This window comes from Moschus berezovskii, chromosome 15 (assembly GCF_049115385.1).
Source record: "Moschus berezovskii isolate FMDL1 chromosome 15, NW_MosBer_1.0, whole genome shotgun sequence".
Lineage (NCBI taxonomy): Eukaryota > Metazoa > Chordata > Mammalia > Artiodactyla > Moschidae > Moschus > Moschus berezovskii.
This window is the reverse complement of record NC_142474.1, coordinates 29,297,899-29,321,568: the sequence shown is the minus strand read 5'-3', so window position 1 is coordinate 29,321,568 and position 23,670 is coordinate 29,297,899. Positions and strand designations below refer to the sequence as shown.

The 23,670-nt window shown below is 49.4% G+C and overlaps 1 long non-coding RNA gene across 2 annotated transcripts; it reads right to left on the bottom strand.

Moving 5' to 3' along the window:
- Positions 1 to 5,255: 5,255 nt before the first annotated feature.
- Positions 5,256 to 23,421, bottom strand: LOC129561379 (uncharacterized). 2 transcript variants are annotated; one of them, XR_008686996.2, is made up of 3 exons: positions 21,757 to 23,421; positions 20,511 to 20,595; positions 5,256 to 5,501 (listed from the first exon to the last, which is right to left on the bottom strand). It is a non-coding gene; the product is annotated as an uncharacterized LOC129561379 (long non-coding RNA). The 2 variants fall into 2 exon arrangements; XR_008686999.2 differs by lacking the exon at positions 5,256 to 5,501 and adding an exon at positions 11,925 to 12,230.
- Positions 23,422 to 23,670: the final 249 nt, after the last annotated feature.

Below are 23,670 nucleotides of genomic sequence, written 5' to 3'. Positions count from 1 at the left end.
CCGAGACCTTGGAGAGACCACTGGGCTCCCAGTGTGCAGCTGGCTGGTTCCCGGAGGACGTCAGTCACTGCAAATGGCAGGGCAGAGGCTAAAAATACACATGGCGCACAGGTCCAGGAAGGCTGGCTGTGCCATTCATTCGTTGGCATCCTGCCCACAGTGGAGAGCACTTGCAAAAGGACTGAGAGGGGGAGCAGTTGTCTGGGGCCTACACGTATCTCAGGAGTCCATTAGTGTGGTCTGTTTCCTAGGTGAGGACACACCCCTCCAGCCCCACTACCCTAAATAACGGTCCACAGTGCCCACCTGCTCGGTCATCACCAAGCCTTAGGCTCCCAAGCCTGGGGATGTAGTGCGTGCTAAGTTGCTTCAGTCGTGTCCGACTCTTTGCGACCCTGTGGACTGTATCCCCCCAGGCTCCTCTGTCCATGGTATTCTCCAGGCAGGAATACTGGAGTGGGTTGCTATTTCCTCTTCCAGGGAATCTTCCCAACCCAAGGACCGAACCCACATCTCTTATGTCTCCTGCATTGGCAGGTGGGTTCTTTACCACTCGGGCTACCTGGGAAGCCTGGGATGTAGAGAGAGGAGCTAAGAACCCAGAAGACTCTGGGTAGGTTGGACTCCCTGCCTGAGTTTCTCCTTTTGCCAGATGGAAATGAAAGCTGCCCTGCCCCTCTCACTGGGAGCCTGTGAGGACCCCAGAAGATAATGTTTGTGATAGGCTTTTGATAGGTGCTGGGCCTCTGCATGGGAAAGGGAGGGCCATGCAGAGGACCACAGAAGTGGCTGGCTAGGTTTCCACGGCACCCACAAGCCACACACTAAGCCCTGGTGTTTGGAGGAGAGTGTCCCTTATTAAGGGCTTCCCAGGTGGCGCTAGTGATAAAGAACCTGCTTGCCAGTGCCCAAGAGATGCAGGTTTGATCCCTGGGTCAGGAAGATCCCCTGGAAAAGAGCGTGGCAACCCACTCCAGTATTCTTGCCTAGAGAATCCCATGGACAGAGGAAACTGGCGGGCTACAGTCCATAGACTTGCAAAGAATCAGACACGACTGAAGAGACTGCATGCTCACACACATGTCCCTTACTAAGGAGGAGTGTGAAGCTACACAGAATCCTGCCCAGGGTTCCATTGCTGCCTGTGTCCCGCAGCAGGTGAGGGGCAAGTTGCCACAGAAAGCCACTTTGTGACTGATACGCAGCTGAGAAAGAATGCCTGGCCTGGCCACTGACCTCACAGGTATTATGGCTTAGTAGGGGCTTCCCCAGTGGCTCAGTGGTAAAGAAGCTGCCTGCAATATAGAAGCCACAGGAGACACAAGTTCAATACCTGGTTGGGATGATTCCCCTGAGGAGGTCATGGCAACCCACTCCATTATTCTTACCTGGAGAATCCCATGGACAAAGGAGCCTGGAGGGCAGCAGTCCATGGAGTCACAGAGTCAGATAGGACTGAAGTGACTTAGCACACATGAACATGGCTTAGTAGCAGCAAAACAGAAGAGGTGAGTTGTTAGTAATAGATAGGTGGTCACAGATAAAGCAGGAATCAAGTCTGTGGTCTGAAGCTGGGAACGTGCCAGCAAGGCAGAACCTCGCCTGTCCCCTCCTCTCCTCCAGGACCTGTTGCACACATGGGAAGGGTATATGTCCACCCTCTGGGAGGGAAACATTGCCCAGAGAGAGTGAGGAGCCAGGAGGGGGCTGAGGAGTTACAGCTGGGCTGGGTCGGGGGCAGGGGACTGGCTTTGGGAGTCTTCCAGACTTACTGGGAGGCCCTGGACAGGTGTGCTCAGGGCCTCTGTGGTCTGGGAATAAAGACAAGAGGAGCAGGGTTGATCCTGCACAGCCAGGCGTCCTCCCCAAGTTCTCATCTCTCTGAATCCAGTGGAAGTGGATTCCCTGCCCCGGGGCTTTCAGGGCTGTTTTCCTTGGAAGCTCCCAGAGCTCTGGTGGGTGGAGGTTCATTCATCTTTGGAGCTCCCCCCACCCGCCCTCCTTTCTCTTCATCCCTTCCTTCCTCTTCCATCTCCCTCTCTTTCCCTCCCCCCGCTCCTTCCCCATCTCCTCTCCTCCTCTTGCGGCCCACCACCTATCCAGCTGAGTCTCCTGGTGATGAGGCATGCTGTGGGGAGTAAACCGAAGTGTATTTGGGGACTTCCCTTGTGGTCCAGTGGCTAAGACGCTGTGCTTCCAATGCAGGAGGCAGAGGTTCAATTCCTGGTCAAGGAATTATATTCCACAAGCTGCAATTTAGAGTTCACATAATGCAATGAAGGTTGAAGATCCCTCATGCTGCAACTAAGACCCAGTGCAGCCAAATAAGTGTATTAAGAAACAGACCTGGCTAAGCAGCCTTGGCCTGCCTTTCTAGGTCCAGCTGGGTGGGACAGTGAGCAGAGTCGATGAGACCGTGGCAGACCCAGACACTTGGTCCCTGAGTATCAGAGGGGTTCCCTGGTGGCCCAGTGGTTGGGAGTCCGCCTGCCAGTGCAGGGGACATGGATTTGATTCCTGGTCTGAGAGGATTCAACATGCCTCAGAGCAACTAAGCCAATGCAGCACAGTTGCTGAAGCCTGCGTGCCTGGAGCCTCTTCTCGGTCACAAGAGAAGCCCTCGCGCACTGCACCTAAAAAAAGCGCACACGAAGCAATGAAAACTCAGTGCAACCAAAAATAAATCTAAAAAAAAAAAAGCAAACTTGATAAAAAGAGCCCAGGAACAACTTAGGGGGCACATCCCGGGACCCCTTAGCCACCCTCACCACCCAGGGCCGGTCAGGCAGACCTGGGTGTGTTCTCCTAACCTCTCCGACTCCAGCATTCTAGAGAAAAGTGGGGACCAAGTTGTGGCTCATGTTCTGAGGATGGAAAGTGTGAGCACCAGGCCAGCAAGCAGGAGGGACCCTCGTAACATCTCATCCTGGGTCACCCCTGTGTGCTCGCATGCTCAGAACCTCCCTGTGAAGGGTGATATGAAGGGTTGTTAGGGACCAGGGCCCACCATGCACACAGGGAGGGTGGAAGGAAGTTGAGGTCCCCAAGCCCCCCGCATAAGCAGCTGGGCCCACCCTACCCATCCCACAAGCCCCTCCCACCCCTTCCATACACCTGGGCTCCCTCACAACCTCTAGGAAGAAGAGGTGTCCAGGCCGGAGAAGTCAGTGGTGAGCATTTGACTCCTGAGAGCAGGGTGGGAGGACGACAGGTTTCAGAGAGAAGGAACTTTCCCAGAAGCAGAGCCCCAGGGCACCATTCCTGGTGCCTCCCACCTCACCTCCTTCTGTGTGCCCTGGGAATCTCCTGCCAACATTCTTCTGGGGTAGTGAGCCAGCCACAGTGATGGGCAGGCCCACGGTTCAGGTGACCTGTCCCCACCCCCTAAGAGCCCCCAAGCCAGGCTCTGGGTCCAGCGCAGGTTTGGCACGAGGCACATGTACCATTGCTGTTTGTCCAGCTCAGCTTATAGGGAGCCTGCCAGCACTCCATGCCAGCCACCCAGCCCTGGCCTCCTGGTGGTTCCCAAGGGGAGCTCAGGAAAGGGATGTGGGCAGCGGGGCAGGGGGCTGTAGGGAGGGTTCCCTTATTCCCCTGAGCACATGGCAAGGGTTGTTTTTATTTATCAGTAGAAGGTCTCTAAGGGCCCAGTGGTGATGCATGTGTCTGTCTAGCAGCAGATGCTCTGGAGCCATCTCACAGCAGAGCTAGAGACCCCCATGAACCATGACTGCTGGCACGAGATTGGGTCAGTCTGGACACCACACATAAGCAGACCATGGTCGCACAGATGGGGCCGTGAGAGAAAGAGACTCAAAGAACCCACGCTCTGATCCCCTGTATGGAGTCACAGGCCTGCATGATGCACACAGGCGTCAGGATGCGGTCCTCCAGCCTGGGGGGTGCCTAATGATGATGAACCCAGCCTGTGCTAGATGCTCAGCCAGGGTCACACGGCTAGTGAGTGACTGGGCTGGGATTCCGATCTGAGCCTCCAGCTTCTGAATGTACACCCTGCCTCCTGGCGTTCCCTGTTCAGCCCCCCGGGGAAGAGACCAGATGCACTCTTCTCACTCAAGGAATCTTCGCTGTGCCTGTGCCCAGGGCAGGCTGTCCTGAGCTGAAGCTTGGCGGGGGTGGGGGGGGGAGGGGGGCATTCCTTCATCTTCCTTCTCTTGACCCCATGCAGAGAGTGCAGGATGCGTCCCAGGATGTTGCCACAGTAACCCAGAGACCTCACTGGAGCGTCCTAGAATGTGAACGCCCCGTCAGCTCCAAGGCTGGACCCCTGCTTTTCTTTGCACCTGCTGATGATACACGAGTGCAGGCCTGACACAACTGCAGCTCCAGGAATGAAGTTGTGTAAATAAGCAGTAGAGGGATTCCAGGTGGCTCAGTGGTCAAGAATCCACCTGCCAATGCAGAGGATGGGGGTGGGGTTTGATCCCTGGGCTGGAAGATCCACTAGAGAAGGGAATGGCAATCTACTCCAGTATTCTTGCTTAGAGAATCTCACAGACAGAGGCACCTGACAGGCTAGAGTCCATGGGGTTGCCAAGAGTCAAACTAGATAGAGCAACTGAGCACACGTGCAGAGACGGTCCAGCCCCGGAAGCCTGTCGTCACTGCAGTGCCTGGGAACCAAGCCGAGGGCTTCTTGGCTGCGTGCTGACACCCTTACCCAGCGAGAGGCTGGAGTGTGGATGGGGAGCATCCTGCCGGGCCCATGGGTACTTTGGCTCGTGAAGGTCCAATTGGTTAACAGTACAAACCTTCCCTTCTGTGGCTGCTGGAAGCTCCCTGAACACAAAGGCTCGGCAGCAAGAAGTCACGTTTGTGGAGAGCCTGGGCCCCCGAGGCAGATACTCACTGTGATGCACACGAGCCAGGCGGGCAGGCGTGTGGTGGGAGGGGCAACCTGTGGGCCGGCTCAGGAGGAGGCTCTCCTCCAGGAAGATGCCTCCACCCAGAGCTGCTTCTGGGTTTTCCAGGAGGTCCAGCAGCTAGATGGGGTGGGTAGGGGTGGGCGGCGCCAAAACAAACCCCCATGGCTGGAGTTGTTCACATAAGCCACCGCACACGTTCACGAGTGTATATTTGTCTTTCCCAAGCAGCAAGCATGAGAACTGTGTTTGCCTTGGGAGTCTCCCTGGGTTCAGGAAAGTGTTTTCACAAATAGTGCTCACCATGCTCCCTGGAGCCTCAGGGCCAGCGGTCTAGAGTCTGGTCTCTCTCCACACTGGGCTGTACCGAATTCATGTCTGTTTATTCATTTCTTTGTTTAGCAACATTATCGAGGTATTATTTACACACCATAATATTCACCCATTTAAGGCGTTCAGAGATGTTTACAGTCACAGAGTGGTACAGCCATCACCACTATATACTTCCAGAACATTCCAAACTTCCAAACCGGGGTTTCCCAGGTGGTCCAGTGGTTAGGATGCTGAGCTTCCACTGTAGGGGCAGGGGTTCGATCTCTGGTAGGGGAACTCCGCATTCTGTGAGGTGCAGCCAAAGGGAAAAAAGGAAGGTCAACACAGTCCCCCAAACTCTGTAGCCACTAGGGTTCACTTCCCACTGCACTGTCCCCCTCAGGGTGCAGGCAGCCACTGTGGATTTGCCTGTTCTGGACATTTCCCATCCATGGAATCATACACTGTGTAGGTTTCTGTGACTGGTTGCTTTCACAATGCAAACGTGTATAAGTGTTTTCAAGACTCATCCAGGTTGCAGTGTGTATGAGTACTTATTTATTTCTGTAACTGAATAACATTCTGTTGTAGGACAGTGCTTACGTGTTCATCCAGTTGATGGATATTTGGGTTGTGTCCACCTTTGAGCTACTGTGCATAATGCTGCTATAAACACTGTGTACAGGGCTTTGTGTGGACATATGTTTTCATTTCCCATGGTATATACCTCAGTAGAATTGCCTGCTCATATGGTGAGTCTATGTTTAACACTGTGAGAAACTACCAGACGGTTTTCCAAAGTGGCTGCACATCTTTCTGTTCCCACAGCAACGTGAGGGCAGCTGGTCCTTGTCTGATGCTATCTGGGGACAGGGTGTCCATGTCTCTGCAGGGCTATTCCTTCCATTTGGGGATGAAAGGCAGTTCCTGGCTCAGATGAGCGCCCCAGTACTGAGTGTCCACCCCTCTGTCAGCAGTCGCCGAAGGGGCAGATTCGTGCTCAGATGGGCAGGACAGATAGAGGTTTCTTTTAGGACGGGCCTTGGGAAGGGACTGACAGCCTGCTCCGGGGAGAGCTGCCCTGGGGTTGCTGTGTATGCAGCCTGCCTTTCATCCCAGTCAGTCAGGTAGCACATGAGTCATAGGCCTTCAGCCCAGAGTCCCAGACCTTATAGCTCCAGGTCTTCAGACCTGTGGGTCATCATCCCGACCTTGGATATAAGCAGACCTCAGAGGTATTGTGGGTTCCCTGCCATGCCACTGCAACAAAGCGGACATCAGAATGCAGGGAGTCATGAATTTATTTTGGTTTCCTAAAACTTATGTTTAGGGAAGGCAATGGCAAGCCACTCCAGTACTCTTGCCTGGAGGGTCCCATGGATGGAGGAGCCTGGTGGGCTGCAGTCCGTGGGGTCGCTAGGGGTCGGACACGACTGAGCGACTTCACTTTCACTTTTCACTTTCACACATTGGAGAAGGAAATGGCAACCCACTCCAGTGTTCTTGCCTGGAGAATCCCAGGGACGGGGGAGCCTGGTGGGCTTCCATCTATGGGGTCACACAGAGTCGGACACGACTGAAGTGACTTAGCAGTAGCAGTAGCAGTAGGACTGATGCTGAAGCTCCAATACTTTGGCCACCTGATGCAAAGAGGCAACTCATAGCACCGGGAGATAACAAAGTACAGGGAAGCCTGGCGTGCTGCAGTCCATGGGGTCACAAAGAGCTGAACATGACTCAGTGACTGAATAACAATAACTGGTAGTTTAGCAGCTAAGACGCCATGCTCCCATTGCAGGGGGCCTGGGTTCGATCCCTGGTCGGGGAACTAGATCCCACATGCCACAACTAAGACCTGGTGTAGCCAAGTAAATATTTTAAAAGTTATATTTACACTATAGTCTATGAAGTGTGCAGTAGCATAATGTCTAACAAACAATGTATATACCTTAATTTAAAAATGATGCTGTTGGAAAAATGGTGCTGATAGACTTGGCTAGATGCAAGTCTACAAAATTTCAGTTGGTGAAAAATGCAGTATCTGTGAAGTGCAATAAAGCGAAGCATAATTAAACAAGGTATGCTTGCAGGATGCAGACTGTGCATTCTGATTTCTGCAGAGAAAAATAAGGTCCGTGGAGCAAACACTTTGAAGGAGTGCTCAGAAAAAAAAAAAAAAAAAAAGGAGTGCTCAGAAAAAAGGACAGCAGCTGAAGTTCACAGTTGCTGAGTGTGTGCTGGCCAGTGTACCAAGCAGTTTCCATCTACACGTTTGATGTTCGAAGCAGTGCTCTTCTGGGGGATGGACTGCTTTACAATGATCCCATTTTATAGACAGGAGAGCGAGATGAGGGCAGTTAGGGAATGTACCTACCATTCTAACTATGTGTTAGTTGCTCAGTCCTGTCCAACTCTTTGTGACCGCATGGACATTGTAACTAACCCACCAGGCTCCTCTGTCCATGGGATTGTCCAGGCAAGAATACTGGAGTGGGTTGCCATTTCCTTCTCCAGGAGATCTTCCTGACCCAGGGATTGAACCCGAGTCTCCTGCATTGCAGACAGATACTTGCTGAGCCAGGTGCAAACCCCAAACGTTTGTTGAGTGAATAAACCAACCCTCCCCGGTCATCCTGCTTGTCATCACATAATGGCCAAGTGAGAGGTTCTCTGGGAAGCAGATGCTGAGATTCTTGAGGGTTCAAAGGGCATGACTGGGGCGGGGGAGGGTAACACCTCTGAGGGGAGAAGTGGAGGAAGTCAGCATAGGCTGGGACCTGACCAAGTCTCCCTGCTGAACAGAACTCTGGAGTCCAGGTGAGGAGTCCCATGTGGGCAGAAGTGACCAGGCTCTAGGAACGCAGCCTCGCTCGGGGGCCGACTGCAGCCACTCTGAGAAAGGCACCACCTCTGTGAAATCTGAGGTGGATGCTAAGCCTCTAATGGCTATGGGCAGTCCGCTGGCCCACTCCTATATGGGGCAGTGCATCTCTGGGAAGGGAGATCTGTGTGACCACAGTCCATACTCTTGGGCGAACAGGTTCGCTCCCTGGCACGTGGGGGCTCCTCCAGGGTTTCTCCAGCCTCTCTTCCTGGGGATACTTAGATGAGAGAGGGAGGTGGATGTGCCCCTACTGGTCTTGGGGCCTCAGCTGGTGCTCAGCCCCTCTGGTTTCCACTCTCCAGCCCACACCCTCCTCGTTGTCACCTCTGCAGATCTTAGGGGTTTTCCTCGGGGAGTGACCCTTACCCTCATTCCAGAGGGTCTGAGCCCCAGTTTCTGTTCCTTTTCAGGTTGGGGGCGCTGCTCTGTCCATTCACGGTAATGGTCATGCGGGGAGCACCATGGTGCCAGGGACACCCTCAGAATCCACTCTCCACCCCGCAGGCTTCACAATATATGTCAGCCAAACCTTGCAGTCCCTTTCCTCCAGTATTGTCCCAGCTACATTTGTGACTTCTGGTTACAGACCTGGAGGCCTAGAAAGCGTGTGGGATGGGCATCCGCTGTCTTGTGGGGGAGAGTTCCACATCACTGCTGGGGGAGGGGGCCAATCTGCAGGCTCAGGTGGCAGAAGGCCTCTGAGGAGTCAAATTCTGCATGTACACATTCAGGTCCCCACCCCCTGGGGGTCCCTGGGGTCCCAACCAGGGTCCTGATGTAGGCAGAACAGTCCTGCCTCAGCTGAGCACTCAACCATCTGAAGTACAGCCTCTCTGGCCACCATGTTTGAACTTGAGTGTTTTCTGCTCTTGGACCTGAGATGGGGATTGCTTTGAAGTTGCTAATGAGACTGCTGGCCCTCACACTCTGTTCTCAATTATTTAACTGCCCCCAGCCTGTCATTATCACCTTAATGTCAATGTCTCTAAGTCAGCAACTTAGTTAAAGAAGGTTCTATTACCTCCTCTCTCCTCCAGATGAGCCAGTGCAGCCCCCTCCACCAGCCTCTTTCCCAGCCTCTTCCCTCAAGCCATCCCTGGGGAAAGTGTCCACAGCTGGGCCCCGGGCCAGGGATAGGGTTCTCCTCATTGCCCTGACAGTGAGTGGTCCCATCCACAAGTCCACCCTACTGCCTTCTTTCCTGGACAGCTCCACTCCCAGTCCCAACTTCTCCAGGAAGCAGACACTGAAGCGGAGTTAGGAGTTCAAAGGTTTCTTGGAAAGAAATACCTGCAGAGGGGAAAAGGGAGGCGGCAGGGTTGGGCAGGAGGGACCACCAATGGTGATGTGCCATTGGTGGCTTGGGAGCACTGGCCCATTGTAGGAGTCTCACACTGAGCAGAAATAGCTGGCAGGGGCTGGGATCACCTGAGAAGAGACTGACTTGGGTTTGCAGCTAATGGCTGGAGGTTCTAGGTTCACCCTGCTCCTTGCAGCTGGACTGTGGTCCTTTCCCAGAGGGCTGTGAGCAGCGCATCTCTGCACCTGCACAGAGAGGGTGTCAAGAATCCATCCCTTCTTGGGAAAACCCTCAGCATTGTCACTTTGGGCTGTCACTTTGTCAAGAGTAGCACTCCCTTTGGGAGACTGGCATGGTCCTGGCCCTTTTCTGTGAAATGAAGCCCCACACAGATGTTTAGCATCTTTTCATGTTCTTATCTATCTTTTGTATATCTCCTTTGGATAAATGTCTATTCACATCCTTTGCTTGTTTTAAAATTGGGTTATTTGTCTTTTTATTATTGAGTTATGATAGTTCTTTATATATTCTAGATACAATTCTCCTCTTAAGTGTGATTTAAACTTTTTCTGTCATTTTTTTCCATTTTCTTGTCTTTTGAAGGGCAAAAGTTTTAAATTTTGATGATGTCAAATTTATCTTTTTTTGCTGTTGTCGTTTGTGCTTTTGCTGTCATATAAAAAAAAATCACCCAATCTAAGGTCTATATGTGTACTTCACTCTAAGAGTTTTACAATTTTTGCCCTCACATTTAGATGGCTCAGGTAGTAAAGAATCTGCTTGCAATGCAGGAGACTTGGGTTTGATCCCTGGGTCAGGAAGATCCCCTGGAGAAGGGAATGGCTACCCACTCCAGTATTCTTGCCTGGAGAATCCCATGGACAGAGGTGCCTGATGGGTTACAATCCATGGGGTCACAAAGAGTCGGACATGACCGAGCAACTAACACTTTCACTTTTTTTTTTTAGGTCTTTGATCAATTTTGAGTTAATTTTTGTGTCTAGGGTGAGAGAGGGGTCTAGGTTTATTCCTTTGCATTGCATGTGGTATGCAGTTTTCCCAGAACTTTTGTTAAAAAGACTGTCCTTTCCTCATTGAATCATCATGGCACCCTTCTCAAAAATCATTCGATCGTTCCTATGAGGGCTTATTTCTGGGCTCTCTTTTCTGCTCCATTGGTCTCTATCTCTCCATACCCCAGTTCTGCTCTGTCTTGATTACTGTGGTTTTGTAATAAATTTGAAATTGGGAAGTGTGAGTCCTCCAACTTTGTTCTTCTTTTCCAAGACTGTTTTGGCTATTCTGGGTCTCTTGAATTTCCATATGAATTTAAGGATTCCTTTGTTGATTTCTGAAAAGAAGTCACCTGGGAGTTTGATAAAGATTGTATTGCATCAGATATACCAATGGTATCAGGGCAATGAAAATAAAAATCAATTTGGGGAGAGACTTCCCTGGTGGTCCAGTTGTTAAGGCTCGGTGTTTCCACTGCAGGGGGCACAGGTACGATAGCTGGCTGGGGAACTAGGATCTTGCATGCTGCATGGCACAGGCTAAAAATTAATAAATAGAATAAAAGATGCTGAGTGAAGGAAGACAGACACGAAGGAAGACATGTTTTGTATGATCCCATTTATGTGAGATGTCTGCTGCTGCTACTGCTGCTAAGTCACTTCAGTCGCGTCCGACTCTGTGCGACCCCATAGACGGCAGCCCACCAGGCTCCCCCGTCCCTGGGATTCTCCAGGCAAGAACACTGGAGTGGGTTGCCAGTTCCTTCTCCAATGTGTGAAAGTGAAAAGTGAAAGTGAGGTCGCTCAGTAGTGTCCGACTCATAGCGATCCCATGGACTGCAGCCCACCAGGCTCCTCCATCCATGGGATTTTCTAGGCAAGAGTACTGGAGTGGCTTGCCATTGCCTTCTCCGGTGAGATGTCTGAGACTAGCTAAATTCTCTTCCTTCCTTTGTAGGAAGAGAATAGTGGTTGCCAGAGGCTGAGGAAATAGGAGATGGGACTGACTGCTTACAGTTTTCCTTTGGGGTGAAGAAAATATTCTGGAACTGGGTAAGGGTGATGGTTGTACAACACTGTGAATGCATTAAATATCACTAAATTTTACACTGTAACATGTTGAAATAGTGAGTTTTATGTTATGTGAATTTTACCACAATAAAAAAAAATTAACCTTCACACACAAAATAAAACACTGGGAAAAGAGAGAAGTCTATGTAATTCCACTGGCCTCAGATCCCCAACCTGGCTGCGGGAGTGCATGCTATGAGAACTCAGGTGGTGGTCACTTGGGGGAGGGGAGCCTGGGAGGGGGGGTCTCCAGGGTGGTGGGCACCGTTCTGCTCCTTGATCTGCTGCTGGTGATGTGGGCGTGTCACTGAGTTGTGCATTTTTTTTAAGTGTGTGTCTTTTTCTTCAAGCACATGTTAAATGATGAAAAATCAAGCAATGATTCTCTTTTCCTTTTTTTTTTGCTTCTCTCTCTTTTTAATGATAGAAGAACAATACATCTATTCGAGAAAATGTGGAAACTCCAGAAAAAGCACAGAGGAGAAGGGAACCAACCTTGAGCTTCCCACCACCTTTCCAGTTTTTCGCAGACAGCCCTGGGGCTCCAGGGCAGTGGGCAGCACGGTAGCTGGAAACTGATACAGACTCGCCCTCTGTGGTTTCTGGCGGATGGATCAAGCCCACTTGGGCCTGGTGAGCTGTGTCCAGAGCTGGGGGCAGGCCTTCTCTCGTGGTCTCCAGGTCATGTCTTTTAGGTTTAAGCTCCTGCTTGGATTCTTTCTCACGCCCTCAGGTTCATCAGGGAGAGCCCATGGGGCGTCAGGCTCCTAATGAAAAGATTCGACTTTTTGCAGGCAAGAGTTGGGCTAAGTTTTTGCTTTATAAGCTTTAAAAAAAAATAGCATGTGGGTTCTTGGGGCAGGACATTCATTTTGCAAGTGGTTTCTGAATGACACAGTCCATTTTGATAAAAAATATGACTGGCAAAATAAATGCATCGTCATCATTTAGTGGCTATTCTTTGTGACCCCATGGACTGTAGCCCGCCAGGCTCCTCTAACCATGGGATTTCCCAGGCATGAATACTGGAGTGGGTTGCCATTTCCTTCTCCAGGAGATCTTCCTGACCCAGTGATTTAACTCAGGTCTCCTGCATTGCAGACGGATTCTTTACCATCTGAGCCACCAGGGAAGCCCAAATAAATGCATATTGGCATGAATTTGGGAAAGGCTTTAATGTGTGAGCCTCTCCCAAAGATGCGATTCACTGGTTTATCCTTGACCACTAACCTCATTCTGCACGTGCAACTCCCTTTTGTTCTCTCCAGAGTTTTAGGGAAGCTGGGGGAAATTACGGGCATCCCAGACATCATTTGTATGAGAGCAGTGGGTCTTAACCTCAGTGGGAAAGACCATCATTTGAATGATTTTTTCAGAATGTAGGCGGCTGCATCCCACCCAAAGCCTGTGGACACACCTCCCATAGAGAGGCTGGATGCACCTGAATGCACACCTGTGCAGGTACATGCACCATGTGAGTCTGTGTGGGTGTTTGTTTTACCTTTTAAATGCTAAGTGTTTCATGCATATAAAAGAGCATATATATCACAATGGAGGGCTTCCCAGGTGGCCCTAGTGGTAAAGAACCTGCCTGCCAATGTAAGAGACTTAAGAGATGTGGATTTGATCCTTGGGTTGGGAAGATCCCCTGGAGGAGGGCATGGAATCTCACTCCAGTATTATTGCCTGGAGAATCCCCATGGACAGAGGATTCTGGAGGGCCATGGTCTATAGGGTTGCAAAGAGTTGGACACGACTGAAGCAACTTATCACATATCACAATGCATCTTTTAACTAACAAGAAGAAAGTGAGTGCCCATGTCCCCACCATCCAACCTAAGGAGTAGGGCAACATTAGCACCTGCAAGCCTGGGAACCTTCTTCAGTGGAAGGAATTTCACTCAAGCCACCCCCTCCACCTTGCTGGCCTCCTGCCCCTAAGTCTGGGGTGTCTTTGGCTTCAATTCTTCAGGAATGAGGGGAGTGCTGCCTGGCCATGTAGGGCAGGGGTGGCAACTCAGGGTCCCTCTGCTTTGGACACTGTCAAGCAGGGCCCAACTTCCAGCACCAGGCACCTTCTTGGTCTGTACACTACAGTTGCTGGGCAATCACCAAAAATTAGGGTTTCCCCTTTAGGAAGATGGTTATTAAACACTCATGCTTGTGTGTGCTCACTCAGTCGTGTCTGATTCTTTGTGACTCCATGAACTCTAGCCCTCCAGGCTCCTCTGTCCATGACATTTTCCAGGCAAGAATACTAGAGTAAGTAGCCATTCCCTTCTCCAGTGGATCTTCCCGACCCAGGGATCGAACCCGTGTCTCCTGCATTGGCAGGCGGGTTCTTTACTGCTGAGCCAACACTCACCAACACCTAACTGAATGATTAATCCTTGACTTCTAGGACCTTCAGGTTAGTTGGGGGAGTAAAACTTACAAGCATAAAATAACTAGAGACTGTTGATGAGGTCACTTCCGGGTAGTTTATCCAAAAGAACTGAAAGCAGGTGCTTGAAGAGATATTTGCACACCTGTCTTCATAGCAGCGTTATTCACAGTAGCCAGGAAGTGGAAACAATACAAGTGTCCACCAGAAATGGGCAGAAAGAAAGGGATTTGATGAGAGCAGATTGCTGTGTTGGGGACAGTCCCGGCCTGGGATTCAGGAACTTTGTGTTTCCTTCTATGTCTCCATTCCCTGGTGGCCTTAGGTAAGTTGCTTGCTGTTGCTGGGCTCTGGTTTCTGTCTCTCAGAGAATGAGGGGTATGTTTAAGTCTTTCCAGCTTGGAAAGCTGAGTATGCAAAGCCTGACACATTTCCTCATTGACTTTCACTCAAGTGTGACATTTACAAAAAAACTCCACACATCAACACATTCTCTCAAACCAAACATGCCATGTAATGCCATTGAATGAGTAGACCGCCATTTGTTTATCCATTTCACTGGTGATGGAAATTTGGGTTGATTCCAGTTTGGGGTGAGTCTGAACGGTGCTGCTCAGACTGTTCTGGTTCTTCCACGGGGCAAACAGGACTTTCATCTATTGGGTGTAGGCGGAGACTTGCTGGGCCTTGCAGGCCTGAATGCCTGCATGGCTTAAGCAGAAATTGCCAAACAATTTATAAGGCGGTTGAACCAATTCCTACTATCACTTGCAGATACTCCTCCTCCTTGCCAACTAGATGGTGTTGGTCCTTTTGAGTATGGTCTTTTTGGCAGGTCGACAGTGGGTTTGGTTTGCATTTCCCTGGTGACCGATGAGGCTGGCCACTTTTTATATTCCAACCAGTCTTTTTTATACATCAGAAGTCCTATGCCCATTTCTCTATGTTGCATGTAACTTCTCCCACTCTGTGGGCTGCCTTTCCATTCTTTTAATGGTGTCTTTTTTATAATTTATTTAGGTAGTGATTTTGGGCTGCACTGGGTCTTCGTTGCTGGGAGCTGGCTTTGTCTAGTTGTGCTGAATGGGGGTTACTGTTTGTTGCGGTGTGTGGGCTTCTCAGTGTGGTGGCTTCTCTTGTTGCAGAACATGGACTCCAGAACGCTGACTCAGTAGTTGTGGTACACAGGCTTACTTGCTCGGAGGCATGTGGGATCTTCCTGGGACCAGGGATCAAACCAGTGTTCCCTGCATTGCAAGGCGGACTCTTTAATCACTGGACCACTAGGAAAGCCCCTTCATGATGTCTTTTGATGAGAAGTTCTTAATGTAGTCCAGTTTATCAACTTTTTTCGTTTATAATGTTCAGCACTTTTTGTACTTATTTTTTAAAAAGACCTTCAAAAAAACGAATGCCCTGGCAGTCCAGTGTTTAGGACTTGGTGCTTTTACTGCTGTGGCCCAAGTTCAATCCCTGTTTGGGGAACTAAGGTCCCATAAGCTGCATACCACGGCCAAGAAACGGACAAAAACTTTACATGTTCTGAGATTATAAGTTCCTTCTATAAGTTTTATTATTTTACCTTTCACATTTAGCTCTTCAATTTACCTGGAATTGATTTTTCTCTATGGTGTGAGGTTTGTTTTTCACTCTTATAGGGAGCCATTGTCCTAGGGCCAGTGGTGGAAAAGACCATCCTTTCTCTGCTTCAAGGCATTGTCCGATATGTCATAAGTAGGTTGACTAAACACATGTGAACTGTTTTAAGGCCTCTATATTCATCTGGCCTATTCATCTATTCTTGCATCAACCCCTCGCTGTCTTAATTACTAGCACAGTCATGATATCTGGTAGTGAAGGACTTCCAGGGTTGTTCTTCAAGATTACCTTGGCTGTATTTGACTTTTTACATTTCCATATAAATTTTAGGGCTTCCCAGGTGGCACAGTGGTAAAGAATCCGCCTGCCAATGCAGGACAAATGGGTTCAGTCTCTAATTCAGGAATATCTCAGATGCCTTGGGGCAACTAAGCCTGTGTGCCACAATTACTGAGCCTGTGCTCTAGAGCCCATGCTCTGCAACAAGAGAAGCCACTGCAATGAGAAGCCCACACACCACAAATAGGGAGTAGCCCCGGCTCGCCACAACTAGAGAAAAGTCCAAGCAGTAATGAAGACCAGCACAGCCAAAAACAAACTAATAAAATTATAAAAAATTTTGAAATTTGCATTTCTAAAATAAGCATTATAAACTAAATTCCTGCTATGCATTGCTTATCTTGCAGCCCATAGATTTTGATATGCTGTATTTTCAGTAAAATTCAGTATTTTCAGATTTCCCTTGTGAATTTTTTTGACCCATGGGTTAGTTAGATATTTCCAAATATTTGGAGTTTTCATTATTTTGTTATTGATTTTATTATTCTTATTGTTAGCTTATTTGCTTTTATTTTTTGGCCATGCCATGAGGCATGTGGGATCTTAGTATCCCAACCAGGGATTGAAACCACACCGTCTGCATTGGAAGAGCAGAGTCTTAACCACTGGGCCACCACTAGGCCAGGGAAGTCCCTGTTATTGATTTTAATTCCAATATAAACAGAAAACATATTCTTGCATGATTTCAACCTTTTACAATTTGTTGGGATTTGTTTTATGGCCCAGCATTTGGTTTACCTTACTGAGTATACTATGTGCAATAGAAAGGAATGTGTTGGATGTAGTGTTGGATAAACAGCACATCAAGACAGTTCTATTCCTGGGTTGGGAAGATTCCCTGGAGAATGGAAAGGATACCCACTCTAGTATTCTGGTCTGGAGAATTCCATGGACTATATAGTCCACGGGGTCGAAAAGAGTCAGATATGACTGAGCTACTTTCACTTTTACTTCACGAGACAATTCAGTATTGTTCAGATCACTTGTGTCTATCCTGAGATTTTTGCCCATTGATTCAATGGCTGTTATAATCTCCAACAATGGGGACTTCCCTGGTGGGACAGTGAAAAAGAATCTGCCTGCCAGTGCAGGAGACATGGGTTTGATCCCTGGTCTGGGAAGATTCCACATGCTGGGGAGCAGCTAAGCCCAAGCACCACAACTATAGAGACTGTGATCTCGAACTGGGGAGCCACAGCTACTGAAGCCCGTGCACCTAGAGCCCGTGCTCCCCAAGAGAAGCCACTGCGGTGAGAAGCCGGTGCACGGCAAAAAGCACCTGAAGACTCAGTGCAACCAAGAAAAAAACACCTCCAACAATTGTTGAATTATATATTTTTTGTTTAATTCTGTTAATTTTTGCTTCATATTTTTTGAAGCTATGAGGCACATAAATTATAATTTTTGTCTTCTTAATGAGTTAACCATTTTTCATTAGGGCAGTGTCTCTTATCTCTGACAAGCACTGTGTTGAGGTCCATTTTATCTGATGTTAATACAGTCTCTCTAGCCTTGTTAACCTGTTAGCATGATATATTTTTCTGAAGTGTCTCTCAAAAATAGCATATGGCTGAGTCTCCCTTTTCTATCTTTTTAATTGAAGTGCTTAATGCTTACCATTTAATATGCTGATGAAGTTGGTGGGATTTAGGTCTATTGTCTGTTTATGTTCTTTCTAAAATGTGCTCTTTTGTTTTCTTTTAGATTATCTGAGTATTTTCAACATTCTAATTTATTGATCAGATTTTTAACTGTGACTCTGAGTTAAACTTTTTAGTGGTTGCTTTAAGTATGTCAATACATATAGTTAACTTTTCAGTCTTCTTTGAGTTGACATTGCACCACATCACATAAAACATAGAACCCTTTCATTAGCATAGGTCCATTTTTTGCTATAGCTTTGCTATAGTATATTTAAATGCAGGAAAACCTCCCACAATTCAGTGTTATAATTTTCCTTTAAATAGACATGTATTTTGGAGAAATGAAGAGGAAAAATATTCTTTCATATTTATTCTGGTATTTACTGTTTCTGATGCTTGTCATTCTTTCCTGATGACCATTGTCTATCTGGTATCACTTTCCTTCAGTTTGAAGAATTTCCTTCAGCATTTCTTACAATTCAGGTCTGCTGATGATGAATTCTCTTAATTTTCTTATATAGTAAAATATCTTTCTTTACCCTCATTCTGGACAGTTTGAAAGTTTGACATTCTACAAAAGGGTTCATGGGCTTTCTTTCAATATTTGAAGGTGTCGGTCCATTTTCTTCTGGTCTCCACAGTTTTGGGGAGAAATCAACAGTGTCATCTCACTGTCCCCTGCATGAGATGTGTTGTTTTCCTGCAGCTGTTGTTTAGTTGCTCAGCTGTGTCTGACTCTTTTGTGACCCCATGGACTGTAGTCTGCGACTCCTCTATCCATGGGATTTCCCAGGCAAGAATATAGTACTGGAGTGGGTTGCCATTTCCTTCTCCAGGGGGTCTTCCTGACTCAGGGATCGAACCCTCATCTCCTGGGAAGCCCTCTCCTGCAGCTACTCCTTAGATTTTTCTCTTTACACCTGGCTGTCAGCTGTTTGACTGTGCTGTGCTTGTGCATGGTTTTCTTTGATTCTATCTTAGTTGGGGAATTCTGGAATTCTTCAAGTATATAAATTTATGCCTTTCACCAAATATAGAAAATTCTGGAAATTATTTCTTCAAATACTTTCTTGCCTTATCCTTTCCTCTGTTTTTGTGATTTTTGTTGCACAGATGTTGATATTTCAATACTATTCAGTATTACAGAGATCCCTTATGCTCTTATTCCCCACTCCTTCTTTTTCAGATTGAATAAATTCTATTGGTTACCTTCAAGTTTACTGATTTATTTCCCTTCGTCATTCCACTCTTCTTTTTGGCTTACTCAGTTAACTGTATGTTTGTGTGTGTATGTGCTCAGTCACTTCAGTTGTGTTTGATTCTCTGTGACCCCATGGACTGTAGCCCGCCAGGCTTCTCTGTCTATGGGATTCTCCAGGTAAGAATGGAGTGGGTTGCCGTGCCCTCCTCCAGGGGATCTTCCCAACCCAGGGATGGAACCTGGGTGTCCCACATTGCGCAGATTCTTTATTGTCTGAGCCACCAGGGAAGCCCAACTTTATGTTTAGAAAATTTTAACTTTCAGTTATAGAATTTCCTTTATAAAATATATTTTCCAGTCCTCTGTTGTGATTTTTGTTTTTATTTAGTTTTGGCTTCACCAGGTGGCATGTGGGATTCTAGTTCCTGACCAGGGATCGAGTCTGTGTCTCCTGCAGTGGAAAGTCTTAACCACTGGACCACCAGGGACATCCCAAGTCTGTCGTTGAGTTTTAAAAAAATCTTTTCACTTGTTAAAGTATATTTTTCTTTACGTGTGATTATAATACTTTAAAATTTTATTTTGCTAATTCTGTTATCTGGGTCATATCAAGGATCAATTGCCATTTTTATTTTTTCAGGATGACTTACATTCTCCTTCTATTTAGTAATTTCAGATTGTGTCCTGGATATTGTGTTATTTTGTGTTGACACTGGATTCTTTTACACTAAATCAGAGTGTTGATTTTATTATTTCTGTGTCTGTGTTAGCACACAGCAGATGACTTGGTGGGACTGACAGCAAACACTTTCCCTTGGACAGCAGCTCAGATCTCATCTCAGTTCTTTCATTCTTAGCCAAGATGCTTAGAGTCTGTCCTATACCTCTGTTCCAATGTCATCTGGAGATTTAGACCCAGATTATAGGTAGAATTGGGGTCTCCCCTTCTCTCACTCCTTCCTTTCTGGGATGCCCCCAAATACTTTCCACAGGGTGTCACGCCCCAACTCTATCTCCTGGCTCTCAGGCCAGTAGGCCTGGAGGTGTTTCCTTGGTGTTTATCTGTTGAAGCTGAAGCTCCAATATTTTGGTCACCTGATGGGAAGAGCTGACTTTTTGGAAAAGACCTTGATGCTGGGAAAGACTGAAGATAAAAGGTGAAGGGGGTGGCAGAGGATGGGATGGTTAGATAGCATCACTGACTCAATGGACATGAATTTGAGCACATTCCAGGAGATAGGAGAGGACAGGGAAGCCTGGCGTGCTGCAGTCCATGGGGTCACAGAGTTGGACATGACCTAGTGACTGAACAACAACAATCTGCAGTTAGACTAGAAGCTGTGAAAACAGGCAGCTCACCCTGCCATTCTCCTGTCAACTCCTCTCCAGAAAGCTGATCGCCGAAGAATTGATGCTTTTGAACTGTGGTGTTGGAGAAGACTCTTGAGAGTCCCTTGTACTGAAAGGAGATCCAACCAGTCCATTCTAGAGGAGATCAATCCTGGGTGTTCATTGGAAGGACTGATGCTAAAGCTGAAACTGCAATACTTTGGCCACCTCATGCGACGAGTTGACTCACTGGCAAAGACTCTGATGCTAGGAAAGGTTGGGGCGGGAGGAGAAGGGGATGACCGAGAATGAGATGGCTGGATGGCATCACTGACTCGATGGACATGAGTTTGAGTGAACTCCGGGAGTTGGTGATGGACAGGGAGGCCTGACATGCTGTGATTCATGGGGTCGCGGAGAGTCGGACACGACTGAGCGACTGAACTGAACTGAGCATCTGCCTGTATTCATGACAGGGATTCCAGGTTAAGTTATTTTGTATTTTGTTGAGAGTTCATAGTGCTATGGGAGGTCAGTTCAGTAGTTTACATACCGGAAATGGAAGCCCAGCTTGTCCATTTCTGTGAAATGATCTTGCCTGGGATCTTAAAATCCATTGGTATGGAATCTAGATTATCCTGGGGAGAAATGACATTTTTACAATATTGAGTCTTTCAATTCTTGAACTTCGTATATCCCTCCATGTACTGATTTTTTCTGTAATTTCTCTCAATCATGTTTTACAACTTTTGGTCTGTAGGTCTTGTGCTCTTCCTTCTTAGTTCTGTATCAGGGTATCTGATGATGCTGTTTCCAGCTAACAATGCCTGAGACCACTAGAAGCTGGAAAAGGCAGGAGATTCTTCCTTCATTCTCTAGAATGTGGCCCTGCTGACATCTTGATTTTGGACTTCTGGTTTAACTGTGAGAACAAATTTCTATTGTTTTAGGCCCTCAAGTTTGTGATAACGTTACAGCGTCCCTAAGAAATTCATGGAGCTCCTTTTACAATCAGTTATGTGTTCCTGAACTTGCCCCTGGGATGTGGATTCATGCTTGGCCAGAGCACAGCCCACTGAGGCTGTGATGCTGGTTGGGACCAGAGCCGGGTCACCAACTGCCATCTGGCTGTATGTCTTTTTTTTTTTCTAATTGTTTTACGGTGTGGTATTTTAGGCAGACAATAAAAGCATAAAAACATAGGTAATATAACAAATGCTGCATATCTTTCACAAATCCAGGGCAACACTGAAATTATTGACTTGTGGTTATGTTTATTCTTATATTTAAGAGAGCGTGTCTGATGTTTTCTCTATTTTACTGAAAAGACAATATACCGCTTAATAAACCCGACAGTCCCACACAGCTTCCAGCCTGGGAGGTCTCCTTTTTGCTCATGGCCTTGCACGTTTGCACCGCTGTGGGTGGCGACGATATACTGTTTTGGGGTTCTGCCATTCTCACTTAACAGCAAACATTTTCCCATGTTTAAACCTGGTGTGTATACTGATACTCGTTTTCGGACCCGTTTTTCCTTTCATGCTAGGTGGAATTTTTGTTTCAAACTACAGAAGTCATACGGAAGCTTCTTGTGGGAACAAAACCACGCAGAGATATTCAAAGAAAATGCTCCAGTCCCCAGGGCGGCCAAGGTTAACAGTCTGGCAGCATCTCTCCGCCCTCCACAGGGAGGAGGGGAGGAGCCACGTGGCTACCGCCCCTCCCCCACTCTCCAGGGGAGCAGGTCTCTGCAAGGCGTCCGAGGTGCAAGAGCTGCTTAAGCCGTCGGTAGCCCCTACCTTCCCTTGGGGTACAGAGACCCCGGCTGGAAGCGGAGTCGCGGCGAGGAGGGAAGACGGTGCACCGACGCTTCACTTCCCACTTCCTGCCAGACGGGAGGGCGCCCCGGAGGACGCTGGGGGTGATGTCAGCACTGCTGCAGCGCGGAGGCCTGGGCGGGGGAGGGGCCCCGGGGTTGGAGGGGTCCCGGCGTGCGGGCCTCTGTGGGAAAGCAGGAGGGGCCCGAGACGGTACCACCTGCTCCCTTCACTTTAGATCCCACTAACTACAGGGGCGGGCGAGAGGGGACCCCCACCCCCCCGGGCCTCACCGTCTCGCGTCAGCCAGTGATTTGCCTCGTAGCACGGCTGTCATTCTTCTGTCCCGACTCCGATCTGGGTGTTTTGAGTGCAGACCACGGTGTACCCCTCTGTTTCCCACTACGGCACCCGGGGCCTGCTTTTGTTTGGCTCACTTAACATTTTCTGATGAGTTGTCAACATTAAAGATGAGATTTTACACATATTCCCACATTTCTGCTCTTGCTTGCAAACCAGATCGTCGGCCCCCGCTGGGCTCAAAGCGCGGTGGGGATGGGACCCAGGTTTGTTCCACCCCTTTCCTTTCCTGTGTTTTGGGTAGTCAGCTTCAGGTGAAAAATTCCGATTCTCTCTCTGCAGGGTTTCCCCGACACGGTCGCCTGGGGAGGCCCCTTCGCAGGCTCCAACCCCCGCGCTCATTGTCTGAACCCGCCCCGGGAGCTGGGCTCGCGGGGGCCGCCGGCTCTTTTGTTAGGCGGGTAGAAAAGATCATTTGTGTGTCAACAGCTTCCCGCATTGTGCTGCGGTCCGTGTGACTGCGGCGTAGCCTGTTCGGCCGGAGGCGCTTCTCTGGGTCTACCCCTCTCCCCACCCCCACAAAAAAAGAAACCACTAAACACGTCCTAGAATACCATCTTTCGGTGAAAAAAACAAAAAACGCAGGAGAGAATTTCACGTGAATTCCTCCTACAGAGGTGCTCGTAAGGTTATTTTAAATAACTTACTTCGTCAAAAGGACAGAACGGGAAATAAGGACCCTAGGAAGACCTCCAAGCTGGACGCTCCCTTTCCCTACGCGAGCTGCTGGTCCCAGCCGGCACCACCGTCTCACCCAGTGATTTACAAACACTCGCGGCCAGGGGCCGCGCCGCCGGAGGAGATGAGTCACCCTGGTGTGGCCTCGGGCGCCGACCCCTGCCCCGCCCCCGCCGCCCAAGCAGCGGCCCTCACGGCGCGAGACGCCCGTTCTCGGGCGGACCGAGGCGCCGGTCCGTGGGGCAGGCCCGAGCTCGCCCCGCCTGGTGCCCCGAGCTTCGGGGCCTGCGCTCGCCCGGGAGCAATGGCGACGACACCCAGACTACCTCGCTGATCCGGCCCTCAGGCAGTGCCCTCACGGGGTGCCGGGTTCCCGCGAGCTGCGGCGGCCTTAGCTCCGATAAAGGCGTCCCCGCTCCCTCGCCCGCCCGCCCGGCGATCCCGTCAGCTCTGGCCGCAGCCATTTTGGAGCAAGCGGAGACAAAGAGCCAGTCATTGCTGCTGCCCCCACCAGGCCCCGGCCACAGTCCCCGCCCGTCTTGTCCTCCGGGTCGTCGGCCTCTGGCCCGTCCGGCAACCTGGACCCCGACATCCCCACTAGCCCCAAAGACTCCCGGGCCCGCAGCCCACTGGTCCGCCGACCCCCGGCCGCCCGCCCGCGCCCCAGCCTCTGCCGCTCGCAGCCATTGGCTGCGCCTTTTAAGCGCACGGCGCGACCAATCGCGGGACGCTGGGGAGCCGGGCGGGGGGGCGCCGCGGCCAATGGTGAGGCGCCGGGCGGCGGGCGGGGGCGGGCGCGCCGCCGCGCCTGCGCATCGCGTTGCCGCCGCCCTCCCCCCCGCCCGGCCGCCCGCGCCC